Genomic DNA, 21,321 nt, shown 5'->3' on the forward strand with positions numbered 1-21,321 from the left:
GGAATAGCAGTTAATTGGTATACAAACCTAGATGCCTAGTATAAAACATCTTGGAATAATCTGAAGAAGGCTTTCCAAGAGGAGTTCAAACTCCGATGGGATGACAATGAAATTGTGGCCAAGATTTACAATACCAAGCAGGGAAAAAGTGAAAGTGTGCGGGCATATAATACAAGGCTGAGGGAATTGCTCAAGAAGATGGAGAACCAGCCGGTTGATAGCCTCAAGAAGAGATGGTTTGTTGAAGGACTAGTACCATCTCTTAGGCAGAAGATGAAGGTGGTCCCTCTGCCCTCGTATGACGAAGCATACAACCGTGTGATGGATATTGAAAGTGAAAATAAGACATCCTGAGGGAAGCACCGGGTGAGCGATGGTGACAGTACGGATGAAGACAACGATAGGGAGTCCAAAACCGTGTAAGCACTTCGAAGGGATATGATGAGGATGATGAAAGAACTAAAGGTTGACAAAGAAAGTGGCAAGGAAGGAAAGGAACTATGGTGCACTGACTGCAAGACAAAAGGGCACACTAAGGGGAGTTGCCCTTGAAAATCCTTCTATGACATCTGCCAAGTAATGGGACATTCCATTAAGGAATGCCCCTACAAATTGAAAGCACAGAGCACACAAGTGCTCTACACCCAGCCCGACCAAGTCACACCACCAGTGACACCTTCGAAGCCGGTAGAAAACTCTGACGCCTCTCCTGGAGGGTACCAAAACAACTAGTGGGGTAACAACAGGACCAATAATAACACATTGAGGAGTAGAATTCAATAAGACACAAAAGGACGACCCATGATCCAATGCCAGAAATGCAATGAATGGGGTCACTTTGCGTGGGAATGTCAAAATGGAGATGATGCGAGAAATTTGTTGTGCAAACGGTGTGGTCGAGGGAATTATGAGGACACAGAGTGTCCAAAGCAAAAAGGGGTGAATATGTTAGAGGTAGAAGAACCAGAGGAAGGTGTACTGGCAATCACAAGATTACAAAACAAGAAAGCCATGTATCATGACTCTCGCATGGAGAAGGAAAGACTCCAGAAAGCCATGGCAGATATTGAGTGGGTGATGGTAGAAGAACAAAGGGCCTCGCACCCGACTGCCAGTACCCCACTCTGATCAGGACCGAAGAAAACTATCACTAAGCAGATGTTACAAACCACCATACCCATATGGGTATTTGACCTTCTACAGACCATGTCACAATTGAGGATGGTCGTGCCAAATGCAGCCGATGACATCACCGTCGGCCAGGAACACCAGACAGTGACAGAACCACCTAGTGCGACTTCGGTGAAGGAACCTGGTATGGATTCCATGGACCCTATGCTGCTCACGGTAAGCATTGGACAGAAACTTGCCATGGTGGAGATGGATATAATGGGATGAAAGCTCACAAACACCATTGTGGATGGCGGGTCTGGAGTCAACATGCTACCAGAAGAAACTTGGATAGGTCTTGGCAAACCTACTCTCTAGCCACCAACATTCCATTTGGTCGGTATGGATCAACATGACATCAAACCCCTTGAGACTCTCCTGGCACAAAAGGTGGTGATTGGGACATAACAATTCCTTCTGGACTTCGTAGTCATACCACTAGAAAGAAAAACATATGACGCCCTCCTGGGAAGGGGATCACTAATCATGTCTAGAGCCAATCATAATTGGAAGAAGAATACACTCTCAATCAAGAGTGAAGGTCATAAGTATGTGACTGACCTAAGGAATCAGTCAGTCAGTAAAGAGCTCGCGTTGTCAGACTCTGATTCAGATGAATTAAGTAGATGGGAGTGAGGTTCCGAAGGAGATAGAGGAGGGAAGGAACCCAACGAAGAAGGAGTGTGGGAACTAGATGGATGCTCTAAAGACGGAACTAGTTCGTTGGATGGACTTTTCCATTGGCTGATGGAGGATTATGAGATCTTCCACCCGAAGTGCCACATTCTGCAAATATGCGAGATTAGGGAATCAAGTAACAATATGGAAGAGCAGTCATTTCCCCCAGAGTACGGTAGGTACCAAAAGGGAATGGCATGGGTGGATGACACACCAACCCACTAGTTTGAATGAGACAAACCGATCAAGTACGAGGAAAGGGATGTGAAAAAAATCAATCTAGGAAAGGATGAGGACCCGCAAGTGATACTCGTAGGGGATGACTGGAACCCCGTACTAAAGGCAACGACTTTCAGGATATTTCTGGAATACAAGGACGTCTTTTCTTGGACCTATAAGGAGTTGAAGGGGGTACCACCAGAATTATGCATACATCGCCTATCCCTCATACAAGGAGCCCAACCTATACGGAAGAGACGGTACAGGATGAACAAGAACTATGCGACCAAGGTGAATGAGGAAATCAACAAAATATTGGAGGTTGGGATCATATTCAAAGTGAAAACATTTAAAAAGTGTTGTCAAATAAAATTAAAACAATTGATAAGTGACGGGATATTAAAAATAAGAAGAAAAGAGCATATGGATGAGATAGAAAGGCGAGTATTAAAAAATTAAAGTGCAAGGCAAAAGTAAGGGAAATAAGTAAGGAAAAAATACAATTAATAAAGAGGCAATTGTTTTATAAAAAATTAATGAAATATTTAAGCCTAACCCTAACCCTGAAAATAGCAAATGATTATTTAAAGCCCACAGAGCTTATTTGTACATAGCACATAGGCAGAATCGGGATAGAGAAATAGCCTGTCGAAGAAAAAATTATAGAGAAAAAAGCAGGTGCCAAGGAGGGTCGTATAGGTCCATACACATCACGCCAGTACAAGTACAAACCGTACGGATGATGAAGGCAGAAGGAATTCACAAGCCATACAACATACGACTTGAGGAAGGAAGAGTGAGGAGTCCGTACGACAGTGATAGACCGTACGGTGTATGGCTAGGCAAGACATGGAAAAGGCACTACAGCGTACGCCCTGCAGACAGGGGGTATGTTGATCACCCGTAGAACATACGATAGTTGACGGAGTGTCTAAGTTATCTGTACAACGTATGGTTGACAAAGAAGGAAGTCTGGCATAGCTCATACGATGTACAACTAGTGAGGGGAGGAATTTGTATGCGGAAGAGAGGGATACCATACGGTGAAACATTCCACCCACATGAAACGAAGTCATACGATCTTGTACGACTACCAATTGATAAAGAAGAAAGACTCTACGGTCAGAAAATGGACATATTGTACATGTAGGATCTGTGTAATCCCCTCCTTCGCAACATTCGTACACGCAGGGAGAAGTTGTATAGAAAGTTTGAGGGTATCTATTGAGAGATTCGTGCCACCCATGTGGAGCTGAGTGAAGAGTTGGCATAGGTTGAAGAGGCCTTATGACTAGGGAACGAAAGTGCACGAGTTAATCTGTACGATGTAGAGACAATAGTTGGTCCAATGGTCTGTACCAATTGGCAGGTCACACTTGCAGACCATTATAATAATGGTCAAGGACGAGACAACGATAGGACAACAGGGAAAAATAGTTGTAGTGCAACCATGATAGCTACAGATCCAGCCAACGGCAACAAGAAGGCCAAAATCAGGCCAAAAGTGCAAAAGGATCCAGAGGGAATCACGATGGAGAATGTAGCCTTTGAGAGTGTGACTAGCAGCGAATGTCGTACTTGGTGGGAGGAAACTTCCCCCAACCATGTGATAAAGGACTCCCTAAAAAAATCTCAGGTAGACCATGCCATCCAAATGCCGACATTCAACATTAAGGATTTTGAGTCAGTTCTATGGACTATGGTATCAAGATACAACCACTAGGAAAGGGCTTCCATCATTTAGTTCCAAGGCTGCATGGTACGAGTTTCATTCAAACTGGAAGATTTTAGGAGGGTATTAGGTATACCCGAGAAGGGAGCATCTACAACGAAACAAACCAAGAAGCTCACCAAGGAAAAGAAGCAGTGGTTGTTGGATTTGGTATCCAGAGATGACCTCACAGAAGAGCAATGGAAAAGCACCTAGTCTAACAGTAAGGGGTTGAAGCGTGCGTTTATCACACTAGGAGAATGGAGAATGTTGATGGACTTAGTAAATAGTCACCTCACAGGAGCCAGTCGAGCATCCGACATCGCCGTTTGGATGATACGGTTAATGAATGGGATTAAGTGTGTCAAAGTGTACAACTAGTGGCAACTTTTGGCGAAAAGAATTCATGATTTTCTCAAGCTGGAACACAAGACATTTTGCATGTACGACCATGTCATCAGCCTATTCCTAGATGTCGTATGTTTGCAAGTACTGCTAGAAATGTGGGGGATTTTCGAACCACACGGAAGGGTGAACCTAATAAGATAACCATGTACTATTATGCCCATCTAGACACACTTGGCGACACCGCGCAACCAACGCAGAGGAGGAGGAAGCTGGACATATCTCTAGAGGTTGAAGATAACAGTAGTACCGAAGATTCTGAGGAAGAGGTCGAAGAGACTGAGGAGCAGGAGAGTGGCAATGAGGGGTTCCGTATGGCACCACACACAATAGTAGAGGAGGAAGAGGAAGAGCAACATGGAGGGCTATGGGCACAGTGGAAGAGTACGCGAGTGAACTTTACATCCTCAAAATTATCCTCTTCAGCACACTTGGTACCAGAAGAAGCACTTACAATAGCCAGTCTGATTGGAGACATACAACTAGTAGGGGTGTCCCTGTAGTGGTGGAAGAAGCACTTATAGTAGCTAGTCTGATTGGAGCAAAAATACAAAAAACTGTTGGAGGCTGCACACATGGTGAAGAAGGCATGGGAACAACAGTTGATGGCAATGAAGACCTTCAAACTCCACACAAGGCAACAACTTTCTTCTTCGACCACTACAGGGACACCTCATCCCCCTTCTTGGTCCTAGTCCTTTGTTTTGTATTCCATCTCCTATTGTCTTAGTCGTTTGGAAGACAACTACTTTTTTGGGGGGGGCTAATGTTAGGGGTCAATAACACATTTTAGTTTGTAGTTGGGTTGGGTGTTTATGTTTATGTTTATGTTTGTGTCATGGAGAGGTTACTGCGGGGTAGTTGGTAGTTAGTTACAGTTGGCAACTTGGCCAACCATCGAGTCTATATATGATTCAGATGGACCTCAGCAAGGATGGTATTTTACTGGCATATTTTTGAGAATTCAATAAATATATCATTCTTCTGGTATAGCCGTTTGTTGTTGTTACTTATTCTTTGATATATAAATGTTTTGTTACATGAATAGTTGGTACGTGTGGGAAATCCTTGTTTTACCCATGAGTTTACCAACCTCACATTAAGGGCTAAACATTTTGGCATCATTTCCTGAACGAACTTGGAGATAAGTATGGTGTTAGGCGGGAGGAATTAATGGGTCGGCCATTCAACCAGCAATTATTTGTCATGGACAACGACACACACAAAGAAAGTATCACGGAAGAAGCACATTAGTTGTCGTGGATAGGGACATTTGTCAACAAGTACTAGTGAATTTGAGTTGACGGTTATGGGAACATCTTTTGTTAGGTATCAGGTCACACTTTGAAATGTATACTTTTTGACCTTTGTGCACATAACTGATTCCATAGTGTGCATCATTACTACCTAGAAGCCAAATCAATAGCTATAAACAGTTAAGTTGCATGTGAAGACAACTAAAAAAAAATTCAAAATCTGATGTATTGTTTAGGATTTGTGAGTGCGCGAAGTTATCTATGACTGCTACTGGTGCTCTTCCCCTATAGATATGTTGACAAATAGTATAGTTTTATTTGAAGTATGTATCATTCATATATATTTTCATATATTTATTATTTATCTCTCAATTTTCACAATCAAAAAATTATTACTTGTTTATCTTGCTTTTCTAATAGTAAAATATTTAACTATTTTAAATCATTTTTTATTTCTTTAAAATATGCTTTCTTTTTGTGAGAATATGTTATTTATTTGTTGGCTACAATGTTATATATGATATAACTATCTTTTCAAATACTTATTATGGTGTGTACATTTCAAAAATCTTGTAACTCAATGAGAAAAGTTGGGTCAAATAAAAGTTAAATTAAAATTTAATTATGTCACATAACCTAGGAACGTAGATGCTCATTAAAGTTTATTGATCAATCAATTATGTTTATGTTTATGGAAGCACAATAATAACCCCAATTTGAGTTTCGCTAACCTTAGGTAGAGAATAACAATAAGTAATGTGAAATAGAACAAGATAGCGGTAAAAATAAGATAATGCAAGTGAACTTTATTAATTAACATAAAATAAAAACTAAAATGTAGTCCCCATCGACCCTTAGAGAAGTATGAAAGGAAAAGAAGTGAGGATAAAATATAGGTGAAATAGAGAGGCGTGCAACTACTACAACTTGGTAGGATGGTTTGACCAAGAATTAATGGTAACCATCTCTAGTAGGGCACTCAAGAGAGGCAATCCCTCACCATTAGTACCTGAGATATTAATTTATTGGTTGCTTGTGCGGAGATTAAGGATGATTTTTGTGGGTAGAAAAGTGTGGTTTTTTTTGTTTTAAGAAAGGGGTGAAGAGATGACTTGCCATCTAGTTTTAAATGTGCAATAATTAGTTGGATGTCATTAATCAAGGCATTATTCTTACCTTGAGCTTGTTTTCTCTATTATTATTATAGAGTTTAGGCTTGAATATTATGCTCAACTAGTGAAACACATTCTTCTAATTGTTGCAACCTATGTTATGTTTTTTTCTTGCTACATGATTAAAAATAAGATGCCTTTTTATCTTAACTTGTCCCTCTAGTTGCTAATTTAACATACCCATGAGTTATTGGAGTTTGTTGGTTGCATTTATATTTGAATAATACATTTGATTCTATCAACACTATTGGATGGCTACACAAAATTTTCATTCTTTTCTTTTATTTCCTTTACCTTAATTTACTTAGTGTACCTAGTAAGGTTGAGCTCAACTTGACTTTTTGTAATCGAATGTCTTATACTCTCAATAGATTATCAAAAGTAAATCCATTGATATCCCATTTATCTTTCAAGGAAATCCAACATATAGGAAAAAAGAACAAAAACTTAGAGAATAGATTTCAGTGTTTTGATAATGTAATGATATCATAAATAATATTTTATGAAATAATATTATTGATATTAAGCTCATGTATTTTGTGGATAAATGTATTAATAAATTATTCAATCCTTATATATGTTATTACAATGATTTGGAGTTGAATAATGAGCATGGTTGAGGAGAGAAACATAGTGAAGGAACTTAAGTAAAATCTATAATCAAACTAGTTAATTGGGACAAGCATGTCTTATAAGTAATTAAATTATAAAACACTCAATTTCATACAAGACACTAGAATGAATTTTAGCCAATAATGTACTCACTTAGTCTAGTTGCAAGTTGATTAACTTTAACCGTTCTTCCAAAGGCTTGTACATTGGATACATTTTTGCAGACCAAGTAATAGTTTGAAAGGATGACTTTGGAATTTATAGATTGCCATGTTCCTCTCATCATACCAATGCTGAAAAATTGTAGGATGTCATTGATGATGCATATCCTAGGTCTTTGGGTTTGACTTATTTCAAATTAGGATCCTCTTTTCCAAGTTATAAAGAGTCCTATTACATGAGCTAACTTCAAAGGAAACTTAAGATAGAAGTAAAGGGGTCTATGAGGGTGCATATGGAGGGTTATTTACCCTCTAAGATAGCCTTTTCCTCTCTTTTTGAGGTGATCATCGATTGAAAAATCTTGTGACTCACATAAAATAAGCTTAAGTATCAATGCTCCATCTTGATGATAATTAGAGAATGTGATATTTTTGTAGAATATTTTGGTAGTACCCTAGAGTTAACAAGCTTCTACTAAGAAAATGCAAGTAATTGATCATGATAGGTGTTACTCTTGAGGCTGGGATGGTTATTCCTAGTAGCATGCAAGCTATAGAGTTAGTGGCATGCAAGTAGTGGATGCCATTTTCTATCACTTAGCCATCCCAAGGACTATAGGGAAAAGGAATTTCTAAAGAATAATTGATAATTAAAAGATTAGAATTAATATTTATGGATAAATTTATGATATCCTTCCTTGGGAAGTGGTAACCCAAATTTCAAAGATAAGAAACCTTAATATGGGTCGAAGGTTATTAGTTACTACCTTTGTGCTTACATTTTTTTTTAATTGACATCTCTTAGCAAGTAAAAAAATTCACTTAAATGAATGGAGTGGATAAGAACTTATATCTACTTGGTTGCTAGGATTACATTGCACCTTAGTCTAAACCATTGGCAAGCAAAATTGAGGAATTGACTTAGCTATATAGCTGTAACAATTGAAGTAAGTATTATTTATTAATGGAATTTGTTTTCAACAAATGAATATACTCATGAAAATTGATATGATGTATCATTGTCTGATGTAAAAAAAAATTCATGTCACAAGAATAGCTAAATTTGTATTGATGTACTAAAATGAGGACACATTAGGAAAATACTTGAATTTATTCATTCATCATCTTGGTGTTTATCTGGGTGCAATAATCTTATGACTATTCATCTATGGTGTTTAGTGTCTTCCCTTTATTGATACTTAGATAGTAATGTCACATGATGTGTATATTTTGTAGTAATCTAGGAGAGTATTACAAACTAGCATGTACTTATCTTAAATACATCTATGCAAATGGCTCATTCTTAGACAATTGTGATATATTAAATTAAAAGTTACTTTATAATTAATTTTAGTTTTTTTGATAATTATCATAAAAAAATTAGAAATAAATTTTACATAAACAAAGATTGAGTGATGAAAACTCATTCTTCAACTCCAACTTGCTTTCAAATATTTCAAACATAATATAAAAGTTTCATGATAAAGTTTAATATTTTTAAAATTACCATAATTTTACCTAAAAGAAGAGTTGCATTGAATCCAAAAGTCTCCATAGCTAATTTGCAAGAAATTATCAATTTAAATCTTGTGTAGTAAAACAATTAGAGGTTATGTATTTGTTGATCATGTACTTGGTAAATATTTTTGAAATTTTTATAGGTTTGACAACTACTACTATCAAATGGCAATGGAATAAACAATTCAACCTTAAATACATATTAACAATATTAAGATTTATTTTTATTATAAAAATGGTTTAGTAATTTTAGTGGAGCAAAAAAAAATTGTCATACAAACTTTTATCAAATAAACTTACCAATTTAAAAGTTAACTAGTTGCTCATTGTTGTATATATTACACCACAATATTTATATAAAACGTAAAAATTTGGATAATTTTTTTATATAAATAGATATGACCAAAAGTTTGTAGAAATCATTGATATTTTTGGTTGTTAATCAAATTAATATTGTCATAAGGGTTTGTCGGTTGACCATTAACAACCTATAGTGGGCAGAACTATGACTCATAATTAGTTTAAAAATAATTTTTAATTTTAAACAAATTATGCAATTCATAACCAAATTACTTTCTTTTCTACAATTTCTTTTATTTTGAAGAATCATTCATTTTATTCACTAGATGGGGATACCAATAAAAACATCTTGAATGTTATTATTGTATTCATAGTGTGAAGTTGACTCTCATTATTTCTGTTACTCTTTTTGTTAAATAAAGTTACATTTTTATGACAAATAAAATGTTGTATCAGTTGTGCTAAGAGTGGTCATAATTCTAAAAAAGAGTACATAGCATGTAAATTGAGAAACTCACAATAATTTTTTTACCTTGACATAATAATTGAAGCTTGTATAAATTCTTTATGTGATAAAGGCAAGTGCAAATTATTTGACAATTTTCTTTTTTCTTTTTAAGCATACATAATATGAGTTTGGGTATGAGTACATTAATGAATAACTCACCATGCATGGCATTGAGAAATTAAAAAATAATTCTATATAATTTTGTAATGGCTAATTACTACCTTGAAATTTTGGAGTTTTATTTACGTTCCACATATTTGCTCCCCAATTTTATTATAATTAGGTTACTTGGTTAACATAACTAGGATCTTTTAGACCAGAAACAAACGAAAGAGAAAGGATGAGAAAGTGAAGGAGCTGGAGGAACAAAAGTAGAAAAAGATTTTGAAAGCTGACCATAACTTGGAGGAGGTGACCACTAGGGAAGTACATAGGGTAGAAGATAAAGCCACTGTTGGTGACACCCCAAATAAGGAACATGACAACTCTGGTAAGATAGATCCCTCCTCAAACCCTCCTTCTGAGGGTATGAAAGGTTTTATGGACACCATGGAATGGTTAATCACCAGTTACAAGAAAGTTTAGGAGGACAACAAGAAGCTCAGCCACATAATCCAGATTCTGGAAACTATCAACACTGGCGAAGGGAAGACTATGGAATATTATATGGAGGATTTGACCAAAACTATTGCTAAAGTTGAAAATATAAGAGACTCCTTCAACCCCAAATTTGAGAAAATTGAGAAAGACCTGATTGAGAGGAAAGAAAATGCTAATGCTATGGATCAAACAATGTCGGAAACTATCAGTAAAGTCAGCAAAATTGAGGAATGTCTCAAAAGTATCGCAGAGAAAAGCTTAAACATTCTGAAGGTCTCTGCTGGAAATACCAAAATCCTCATCAACAAATTGGATGAGGAGAAGGACACCCTGGGAATTGACCCTGACACTGAAGGCACGAGAGATGTTTAAGGACCCAGAACAAGATCTAGAGGTAAAAAGAAGGAGAAGAAGCCAAATAAGGGCCTGGATGAACTCAAAGTTGTTGCGGCCAACTACGACCAACTGGTGATTAAGGCAGAGAACCTCCTGAAGACTCTATAACTATGCAGTGTTTTCCTGGTTTCTGTTGTTTTGTTGTTTCTATCTTTTGTTATCCTTTATGTTTACTAGCTTTATTTCCAGTCATTTTATAACCATTTTTATATGGTCTGGATACTCTATGATGATCTTTTTTAATCTCCTATGTTAAAGGTTTCGGGTCCTGAAAACCTATTTTTCTTATTAATCAAAACATAACTAGGATGTTTCTTGTACAACCCCTAAACAATGGTAGAGTGTAACAAAAACTTTGCATTATGGATATTATTTCCAACACCTTTGATTATTTCAAGTTTATAGTGCAGTTCATATTGTATTAGCCTAAAAAATTTCTCTTATGTTTCTCACTTTTAACTCTTTCCTTTAAATGTGTTTCATGAATTTCCTTTAAATTTCTTTCATGTATCACGAGACATGCTAACATTATTATGTATGGATAAAATTCCAATAATTATGATAATGTATAAGATGGAAGTTAATACTTAAATAGGAGTGGTGTGGATAGTAAAATGATCTAAAATTACATTGGAAGGAGAGCTATTCTTAGAAAAAATAACTAAAGAAAAGTTTGGCATGAAATATGTCATAAGCAACTACCTGATAGGTTTTGTTTAAACATAGATCTATCATTTCTCAAAATTATATACCTTGTTAGGTAATTTGAACAACATTGATAGCTCTAAAATAATATTTATTTAGCCTAAACTAGATGGGGTAAAATTGAAGTTACATAATTTACAATTAGAAAACAAAAGATTAGAATATAAATAAATGTACTCTCTCATGAAAACTATGTGTCTTGCCATTGAAGTTTGTTGTATACAAATTTTCTTCAATAACATATATAATCTCTTTAAATTAATCCATTGACATTTGCTTATAAATATAGTTGGGAATAGTGTCTATGGGAATTCACAGATTAAGAACTCAAGGTAAAGCTCTAAAAGAATTTTATTACATGTACCTGTTATCGGATTTTCACCTACATGCTCAATTAGGTAGAGCCACTAATTTTTTGAGCAAATGGTATATCTCATAGCCTTTCTATCTTGCATTCAAGTACAAATGAAATAACCTCAAAAGATTGTAAAAATAAAAGATTGCAAAATAAAATCATTTCATTGATATAAATGTACTGAGCATGGAAAGATTAGGCAAGTCTTTCTGAAAGGATGCGATCTTTATTTAAAATGATAGAATGCATGTCTCACACAATAAGCCATGAGACTAACCTTGTTCATTCAATATGCATGATGCACATGAAAGATAAATTATACATGAATGAGTAAATGCTAAAGTCTAGAGGGTGACCAATCATTGCTTGAATGACTAATGCTTGTTGGTTGATTCGTAAATTTGCTAGTGTTGTCTTGCTCCTCCTAGCTTTGGTCATCAATGCTATTTTTTCTTGCATTAAACGATAGGCAATGAGTTAGAACTGTGTTCTAAGCAACGAAAGGTCATACACTATACATGAACATTCACTTATACATGTATAAGTCAGTCTTAATGTGCATTACAAAAGAGATGCATATTTTAGGTGTCCAAGAGAATCAAGAAAATCATCATACATAGATATATTATTTGTAACATGTTTGCTTCATGTGCAGCTACAAATTTGATCATCTTCATTTTTAGCATGTGGGGTTAAATGGGCTCCCATGAGGGTTGAGCCTAGCATGCCTATAATCGTATCAATGAGACAATCATCATTCATGATAGTGAATTGATTCTTACACTATTAAAAAATAGTAGTATCTATTCAATGTAACTACATTGAATAAAAGCAGTGATGAGTACTTTCAAGAAAACCATGTATCAATCCATATTGAAGGCACATAGAGGCTAATGCATTCGAGCAGGTTTGAAGTAAAATATAGAAGATATCATGCATTAGATAATAATTGTGCTTTCTTTGAAGATAACATATGAAGGATAAGAGATGTTGGAACAAATCTATTAGACCCTATCCTAGGCTAGAGGTCTAAGTCAATGTATCTCAGGCCCAAAGATCAAGTAACATGGAGAATAGTCTATTCATCTTGTTTGCAGTGAAAGATGTAAATACAAGCCACAAAGAATAGAATTTTTATGTCTTTATAGTACATGAAGGATAATCTTTGGAAGGATCAGCTAGATAGGGAGTATTCAGTGTCTTTTCAAGAACATAGAGATCTAGAAGAGTGAAATCTTGAGGCCCTCAGAAGGAGAGAATGGTTAGTTTTTTAGATAAAGAAACCATTAGTGGATAGGTAACAACATTTACAAGCAAAAGGAACAAAGAGAACAGATCAAAGCATGATGACTATCTCACAAAGAAAATACATAATCCATTCACATCATAGTCAACCAAAAGTGCAAAGATTCCAGACAATGAGCTTATTGAAAGTACAGAGCCATGAACATTAGTACATTGACCGATAAGTAGGGATACTACCTATCTTACTTCAAACAGTCATATTATTCACAAGAGACAAGTTTGACAGTGTAAATTTTTAAGGGCAGTCACCATGATAGTGACTAATTCAAGAGTTTATAGCATACAAAGGCTTGGAACAAACACAATCATCAGACTTATTATAGTATAGCAGCCATAAGCAAGATTATAGTAGTATAAAATGTGCATGGTGAGCTTTCTGAAATCTTCAAAAAGAAGCAACATACAACAACATTGTAACGGTCATAAATTAGAAAACAGTGAAAGGCATCTATAAGATAGTGATAATACTCTACTACAAATCAAATACAGCTATAACATAGTTGTCAAGAATATAAATGATTATTATGATGACAGTGTGTTGTAGCAACAATCACTATAATAGTAAGCATGTAACAAATACACGCCCTGCCATAGTTTCAACACATAATGCAAGGAGAAAATGCCTTACAACAATGCCATCTCATCCATAGTATTTTCCCAAGCAAAATGCATCAAAAATATGTATCTAAAGCGACCCATAGATGGTAGAAAGATTAGTAGCATGGTGGCCAAAAAGGGGTAGCGCCCAGCTCACAGAAAATCATGCCCAACACACACAAAATCGACTTCAAATCGCAATAGTGGAAGTCAATTTCTCAACATTTAATAGAAAGTGCAGCCTCCTCTCTTTTTACACAAAAAGAATCCCTACGACAGCACCCAAAATCAATGAATTTGCAGCTCCAAAGCCTAGCATGGCGTGAAGAGCAATTTCTTGCAGAGAAGAAAAAGTATATTGAATGCCAAAGAAATGAAGATGAAATGAGCTTTTTAGGGTTACTTTCACCCTATATCCTCATTGATAACTTAAGGCATTTTGGCCTTTGATTATTTTTATTTTTATCCTCAAGCTTCAAATGCCTAAGGGGTTTAATTTCTTTTGCATTCCCCTTTTCCATATTTATTAAGTGATTTATTAATATCACTTAATAAGTGATTTTCAATGTAAAATATTTATTAAGTGATATTAATAAATCACTTAATAAATATGTCTTTTATGAAGATTTTAGGCATGGAAGTTTTAAATAAAATAATAATACATATTAATTAAAGTAACTTGAAATTAATCACTAAAACAAACGTTTGATTAATTTTTTTTTTACACTTAAAATCAAAATACTAACAAATGGAGTAATAAAAATGTTTATTAAAGTGATAATTTTAAGTCACTTTATTAAATATGTTTTCTCATTACATTTATAGTATTTTGACTTTAAATGTAAACATAAAATAAAATAAATGTTTAACTAAATGATAAATTTCAAATCACTTTATTAGATATTTATTTTTATTTAATTATAAAGTAAAGGATATTTTTTGCATTAGTGAGGCTTGTAGGCCTATCTGGGGATATTTTAGGGGTCATAAATGCATAATTAAGAGCATTTATGGTAAGGGTTGATGAGGCTTGACTTTTGTCTCAAGCCCATTCCCTTCTAGACATGTTTAGACCCCTTAAAAATAGGCTTTTGAGCTTGCTTGACCCACAAAAGAGGAGGTGGGGTCCTTTTGACTACCTTTTGTAAAAAACGTATATACTGCAGGACTTCATTTTTTTCAGGGGTTCTTACTTTTTTCTTCTTGCATATTGTAATTTTCCGAGTTCCTTTGTAGAAGGAAGGAGTTTGTAGCTCATTTTCAGAGAGTTTTGACAACCTTGTAACACCTTTCTGATAGTAATACAATATTTGGCCTTCTCAAATTTCTTGTTTTTGTGTGCTTAGTGTTAATGTAGTTTCAAGTGATGGTTTTTATCCTTGTGATTGTGTTGTTGTTAGCACCTTTATGCAGGAATTTCTAATTATTTGTAGGTCATAGGTTGTGCCGGTTATAAGAGTAACCTCAGGTTGTGAGAAAACATCTTTTTACCTGCTGAGATTTTTATTTTTTAGCCTTCTTATGAAGTGTTAATGTAGAGGTTATGAGTTTTCTGAGTTGTGCAAGAGTTCCTTTTATTAGTGGTTATTTTATGTGTTAATCAGTTTGTCCAAATTTTCAAATATTTATTTTGGTGTATCACCTATTAGATAGTCGTTTCAGTTTATGTTTTCCTTCTTCTCTTTTCTCAACCAAGCCATTAGGGTAGATTAATTAGGTGATAACCAGCTAAGAACCAGCTTTCTCTGGAGGCTCACTCCAAGTTTTTGGCAACCCACTGGCCTAGGAGTGTTCCCATGTGTAACAAGTCTGCTGAGTTGATAGCTTAGAAAATAGGGGTGCAGGTTCTAGTGATAACAATACCTTAAATGAAGAAAATAGAGTCAATCTAAGAGAACATTATTCATAAATATAACCCTAGATCAGAGTTTACTTTAGTGGCAAATATTTGCCAATGACAAATTTTTCATGTTAGCAACCTGGGAAATGGTGAATATATTGTACCGACTGGGGGTGGCCATGTCACCAGAACATTATCAATTTCTATCAAATTCATGGCACAATCACAATATGTTTTATGTAATTAATTATTTCTATGCGATGATTTCGCCAATACAACATATGGTGGACACACAGTAAAGTTAATTTTTTCGCCTACATTCTCCAAGATTGCCTTACTAGATGACCATAATTCACCTATAGGCATATGAAGATTTGTTGGCCAGGAGGACCTAATTGTTAGGGTTCCCACAGATACTAAGAGGGGGGGGTGAATCAGTATCTGACCAGTAATGAAATTTTCTTAAAACTGAATATGCAGAATATAAAGTAACAGTATACCGGTATGCAAGAATTAATGCAAATAATAGAATCAAAAGCATCCACATGAAAAGAACACCATAACACAAGATGTTTAATGAGGAAACCCGGTGTGGGAAAAACCTCGGTGGGATTTGTGACCCACAATATTCACTTACTGGCCAATAAGAGAATATTACTTACAATAGGGGCCTGCACATGCAAGAAGGCCGACTGCCTAGAGCTCACTGCTCAATAAGAAGTCACACTGACTTACAATGAGGATTTACGCAAATCCAATATTCTGTACTGCTTTACAATAGCATCTTCAATGCCAGATTCACACCGGTTCTTGCTCTGTTCTTTACATATACCCTTGACCTACAATTCGCACATTAGGTCTGCCTTATAATTTATTTATTTTGCTTTCTATCCATATATTACAAATGCCTACAATGATCTCTTTTATATACAAGAGTCATTTTACAATTTGCCAAGTCAGCTTACAATGATAAACAAAATATTACATATCAAAAATCCTGTCAGCCTCTGTGCTGGTATACATATTTCCTTCTGTGCCGGTGTACATCTTCTGTGCCGGTGCCGGTGTAGATTGATTTTGTTGATGCCGGAGCACTGTTTTGTTTGAGTAATGCTTTACCAGTATAATGTCTTGCCGGTGCCATAGGATTGCAAGGTTGCCATCAATGACAAAACCTTCAATCACACACAATGTCTCATTGGAGTGTCCATATGCCAACACTAATTCACCCAATATTTTTAGACACGTGTCTCCATTCACCCCAATTTTCACCAACTTTATTGTATTTGCCAATTAATTGGACGACCCATAATCACCTCAAAAATTACATAACTCATGTTATAGTTAAGCGAGATTCACCAAATATTTTTATACCATATATGATTCCTGTGGAATTTGCCATATAAGGATTGGTATAAATACATTCCAATATAGGATCTATCTCTACATAATCTAGTGGGTTCTAGGCTCTGAATTCGGATCAATAGAAAAGTTTCAAACCAAGGAAAATCATTGTTGTTGACTGCATTGGCGCCTGCTAGTGACCTAAAGGTGAATGATCATATTTTTGAAGTGTTACAATATTATTTTGAATTTATCTATATATGTTTGCATTGCTGAGTTCATTCTTATTCAGTTGGGACCCGTCAGTGCCAAGTGATCAGCCCATACAAACTCTGGTCCTCTGCAAACATGCTTCTCAAGTGGATAGGAGTGTCCATCTTGAGAAATTAGAATACCAAATTATATAGCCTGAGCCTATATACCTAAACCAGAGGCAAAATTTAACTACCGTGAGCTCCAACGATTTATCTACCAAAGGCTAATTGAAGATGAAAGAAGTAGAGATCATCTATAAATAGCTGAAGCTTTTGATTGTAATAATTCCTTCTCTAACCATATTAATTCCTTTAAATTTTTTAAATCTTTCGTATATCTCTACAAATATTTCCCATAATTGCACTAGTGTGCAAAATTGGAAACAACTCTAAATCAGTACCAAATACCATATTGAAAGTCGTGTTGAAGTCGTGGGGCCAGAGTGGATTGCAGTTAGTGACAAAAGATATGTTAAATGACCAGCATTATTGACCATGACTTTTGATACGTGTCTATTGAATCTAATTCTATTCCAGGCACTTTTTGGAGAAATACATTCTCTTCAAAAATTTGGGCCGAAATAAAACTTCAGTCATTGATGTATGATCATCAAACAGTTTAAAATCATTGATGGATTTTAGGTATGTGTGACGTGTCAATGAGGTCACGCTTATCGATACATTGTGTAGAGTTTGGACTCAATGTGATGTGATGTGATGTGCCTTGTCTATTAATGGCAATGAAGTCATGAAATCGCCAATAAAATATATATTTTTTCATAAATAACAAAATATTAGCCAAACATTGTTTCTGTAGTCAGGCATATTATTTCTGTTGGAATGCCATTGTTTTACCAAAAGAAGGTTCTTTTGCGTGGCTAACATTAAACAAAAGAATCTCAACAATAGATAGATTAGTAAAACTAGGCATTGCACAAGATTTTAACTGTGCATTTTGTGACTTAGAGGAAGAAACAGTTGATCATTTATTTCTACACTTTTCTTTCACCTCCCAATGTTGGTTCTTCATCATGAATAAACTCCAAGTCATGTTGCCATTTTCAAAATCACTGTGGGATATGTTTAACTCCTGGCCTCTTTTATTTTCTACATCAACCTTCTCAGGTATTTGGAAATGTGCTCCTACTCACATCATTTGGGCAATCTGGTGGGAGAGGAACAAAAGGATCTTTAGGAAAACACCCTCCTCTCTGGATCAAGTTTTGATTAAATTGGAAAATTCAATTTTAAAAATGATTAACTCTTCGCTTACTAATTCCAAGGGCATCCAGTCATTTACCTAGTGGGATAAGGCAATTGCAAAATCTTGGCATGGTATTATTTTACCAATAGGGATTCCCCTGAACTGGTCTTCAGTCCATGTAAAAGAACGGTCATCTGTCAAATGGATGCCCCCAACTCCAATTTTTTTTAAGATCAACTTTGATGGCTCTTGTCATGGAAATCCAGGGAAATCAGGAATTGGAGTTTGCATTCCCCATAATCACCTCAAAATGCATGCTTTCCAAGCTTCACCAATCCCTCTGAGAACGAATAACTTGGTGGAAGCAAATGCCTTACTAGTTGGTCTGGTGTTAGCAAGGAAGTGTGGCCTCTCCAATATACACATAGAAGAGGATTCTTTAGTAATTATCAACTCAATTACTTAGAAAAGATCTAAGACATGGAAACTATCTTATGTTCTAAAGCACACCTTGGATCTTCTCGACACTTTCTCAAACTACTCTGTCAATCACACACTAAGAGAGGGCAACTCCGTTGCTGACATGTTAGCAAATATGGGCTGTGATGGCATCTCCATGGAGTCAATCGCAATTCCTACTAAATTTTCTTCTTTTCCCAAATTGTTCAAATTAGTACAAAAGGAAAGTACAACACTCTTATCACAAGCTTCCTATTAAATACTCGCATATAAGCACATAATCAATGCCGGTGATCAAGAAGGCTGACAGGACACTTGCATTTATGCTCTTAAATGCATTTTGCAAATGGTATGTATGGAAATTTAGTGCGAAGTACTTGGGGATTCTCAATATGTCACTTCACATGGGGCAAAACAGACTTAGGCCTCTCACACATCCCCTTGACTATAATATGTACATAAAATTAATGCAAGAATCACAAACATGATCCTAAAATCTGATCATTTATTGCACTTTGAGATGGTAATTTTTGTTTATAAATGGAACTAGCCTACTCTTACACACACAGTTCTCAATCAAAATTTTCAAAAATTTAAATTTTTGAAGTATTACAGTGCTCTGTAATATGGAAAATGGTTCTTGCGAAGGATGCAGACAAATTAATTGGGAGTATATGCCATGGAACAATTGGGTCCCAGTGCAAATTCTAGAATCCTTGGTGGCTTTTCGCAGACACATCATTGACAAGGACCTCAACCATCTTTTTCTGTTACACAATCCACAATTGAGAAGGGTTGTCAAAGACTTTAGCGGTGAGGAGATGCTATCCCCACAAGCTAAAAGGATTTTGTATCCCTATCAATTTCTCAGTTCCTTTCTATCAATTGCTTTGGATCTCCTGCAATCTATTCCTTTGCTGGAATTAGTAGTCTTCAAGCTGGTAAGACAAGATGTGCTCCCCTCGGCCTCATTCCATGAAGCTTTGGCAAAATATAATCTATGGTAGGGGTCGGCTCTCCTTGGGGGCCTCTTTCCACGTCACTTCATTCAATCTAGCCATGCTTACATGGTACTTTATGACCGAATTAAGCATGGCCTTGAACGACAAAATTTTCACCATGTGAAGAATGACCTGCATCAATTCGACAGACAATTGGACGACCACATTGTACATAGGGTCAAAAATAAAGTTGGGGCTCTAATGGAAATCCTAGAAATAGAAAATGTTGACCCCTATCTACAAATATCGCAACCTGTCGAAAGGGGTCGGACCACAGATAGGGTTCCTGACCTCAACGTACCCACTCAGGATGAAGCCACGGGATGGACTTCCTCCTCCATGCCCGTCGTTGATGCCACCGAAAATCAGACCCAGGAAGATGCCTCCATGGAAGAGTAAAGTCATTTTGACTTTGACATTGTTTTTGCTATCCAGAAATTACTTATTTTTGATGGATGGAAAATCTAATGATAACTGGTATGACACTATGTTCTGTCTACCCCTAGCCTTCTGGTGATTGGATTTTGCTTTTATTTCCACTAGTATTTCAGAACCGGTAGAGGAACCTTTTTTGCTTGACGATTAACACTGGTATTGGAGGATTTTCTTTTTATGAATTGGTCATTAGGACTTCATACGGTATCAAAGCACTGGTATAGAAAAATCGACAACCAGTTGTCGCAGCTCTTTAGTGCTCTGACATTTAGAGCCACACTTCCCAGTCGCCACGGTAACCGATTAAGAGGGTCGGTTATTTTTTATTTCCTCTGGTCTCACCCCGATTGTTTATTCTAATTTTGGCCCCTAAGCGACTCACTCTATGAGTAGTCCCTATCTATCTCTCCAGATTGGGTGGCTTCTCCTCTTTGCCTTTTTTCCTCTTTATCATTGTATCTGAGCAAGGATATAGGGTTTTCTTCCTGGTTCTTTCCCTATTGAGTTCTTGAATCAGTTTTCTTTTTATTAATATATATATATATATATCAGTGGCTTGCCACTTTTGCCCAAAAAAAAAAAAAAAAAAAAAATATTAGCCAAACAAATTAAATCATTTTCAAATGGTAGATAAAAATCGCTAATACACTTAAATAATTTTTCCTTTGGAGTAAAAATTTCGCCCATACACTTATATATTTGTTCCTTTAAATGAAAAACATTCGCCTCCTACAATATATATTTTCCCCACAGACAAGATATTATTTGCCAGAATTTAATGGAATTTTCGTACCCTAGAAAAAAAATTGCCAATACAAATTAATTATTTTTCCTACTTTGAAAAAATATTTCGCCATCAATATGAAAAATTTCCCCCCAAAATAATGCCTGATTCACTAGGGTTTTACACTTTTGCCCGGGGGGTCCTTTCTTAAAGTTATCCCTGCCCTAGATTTGGAATGAATAGCAAGAAACATATGAAAGTCTCATATCCATTTCCAAACCTAAGAATACTCTAGATATATTATGAAGAAGGCATGAACAATAGCAAATACTTAATGAAAATGAAATATGTTTACCTTCTTGTTGAATGGATATACTCCTTTATGTGTTTTC

Source organism: Cryptomeria japonica, chromosome 7 (assembly GCF_030272615.1).
Source record: "Cryptomeria japonica chromosome 7, Sugi_1.0, whole genome shotgun sequence".
In the NCBI taxonomy this organism is placed as follows: Eukaryota; Viridiplantae; Streptophyta; class Pinopsida; order Cupressales; family Cupressaceae; genus Cryptomeria; species Cryptomeria japonica.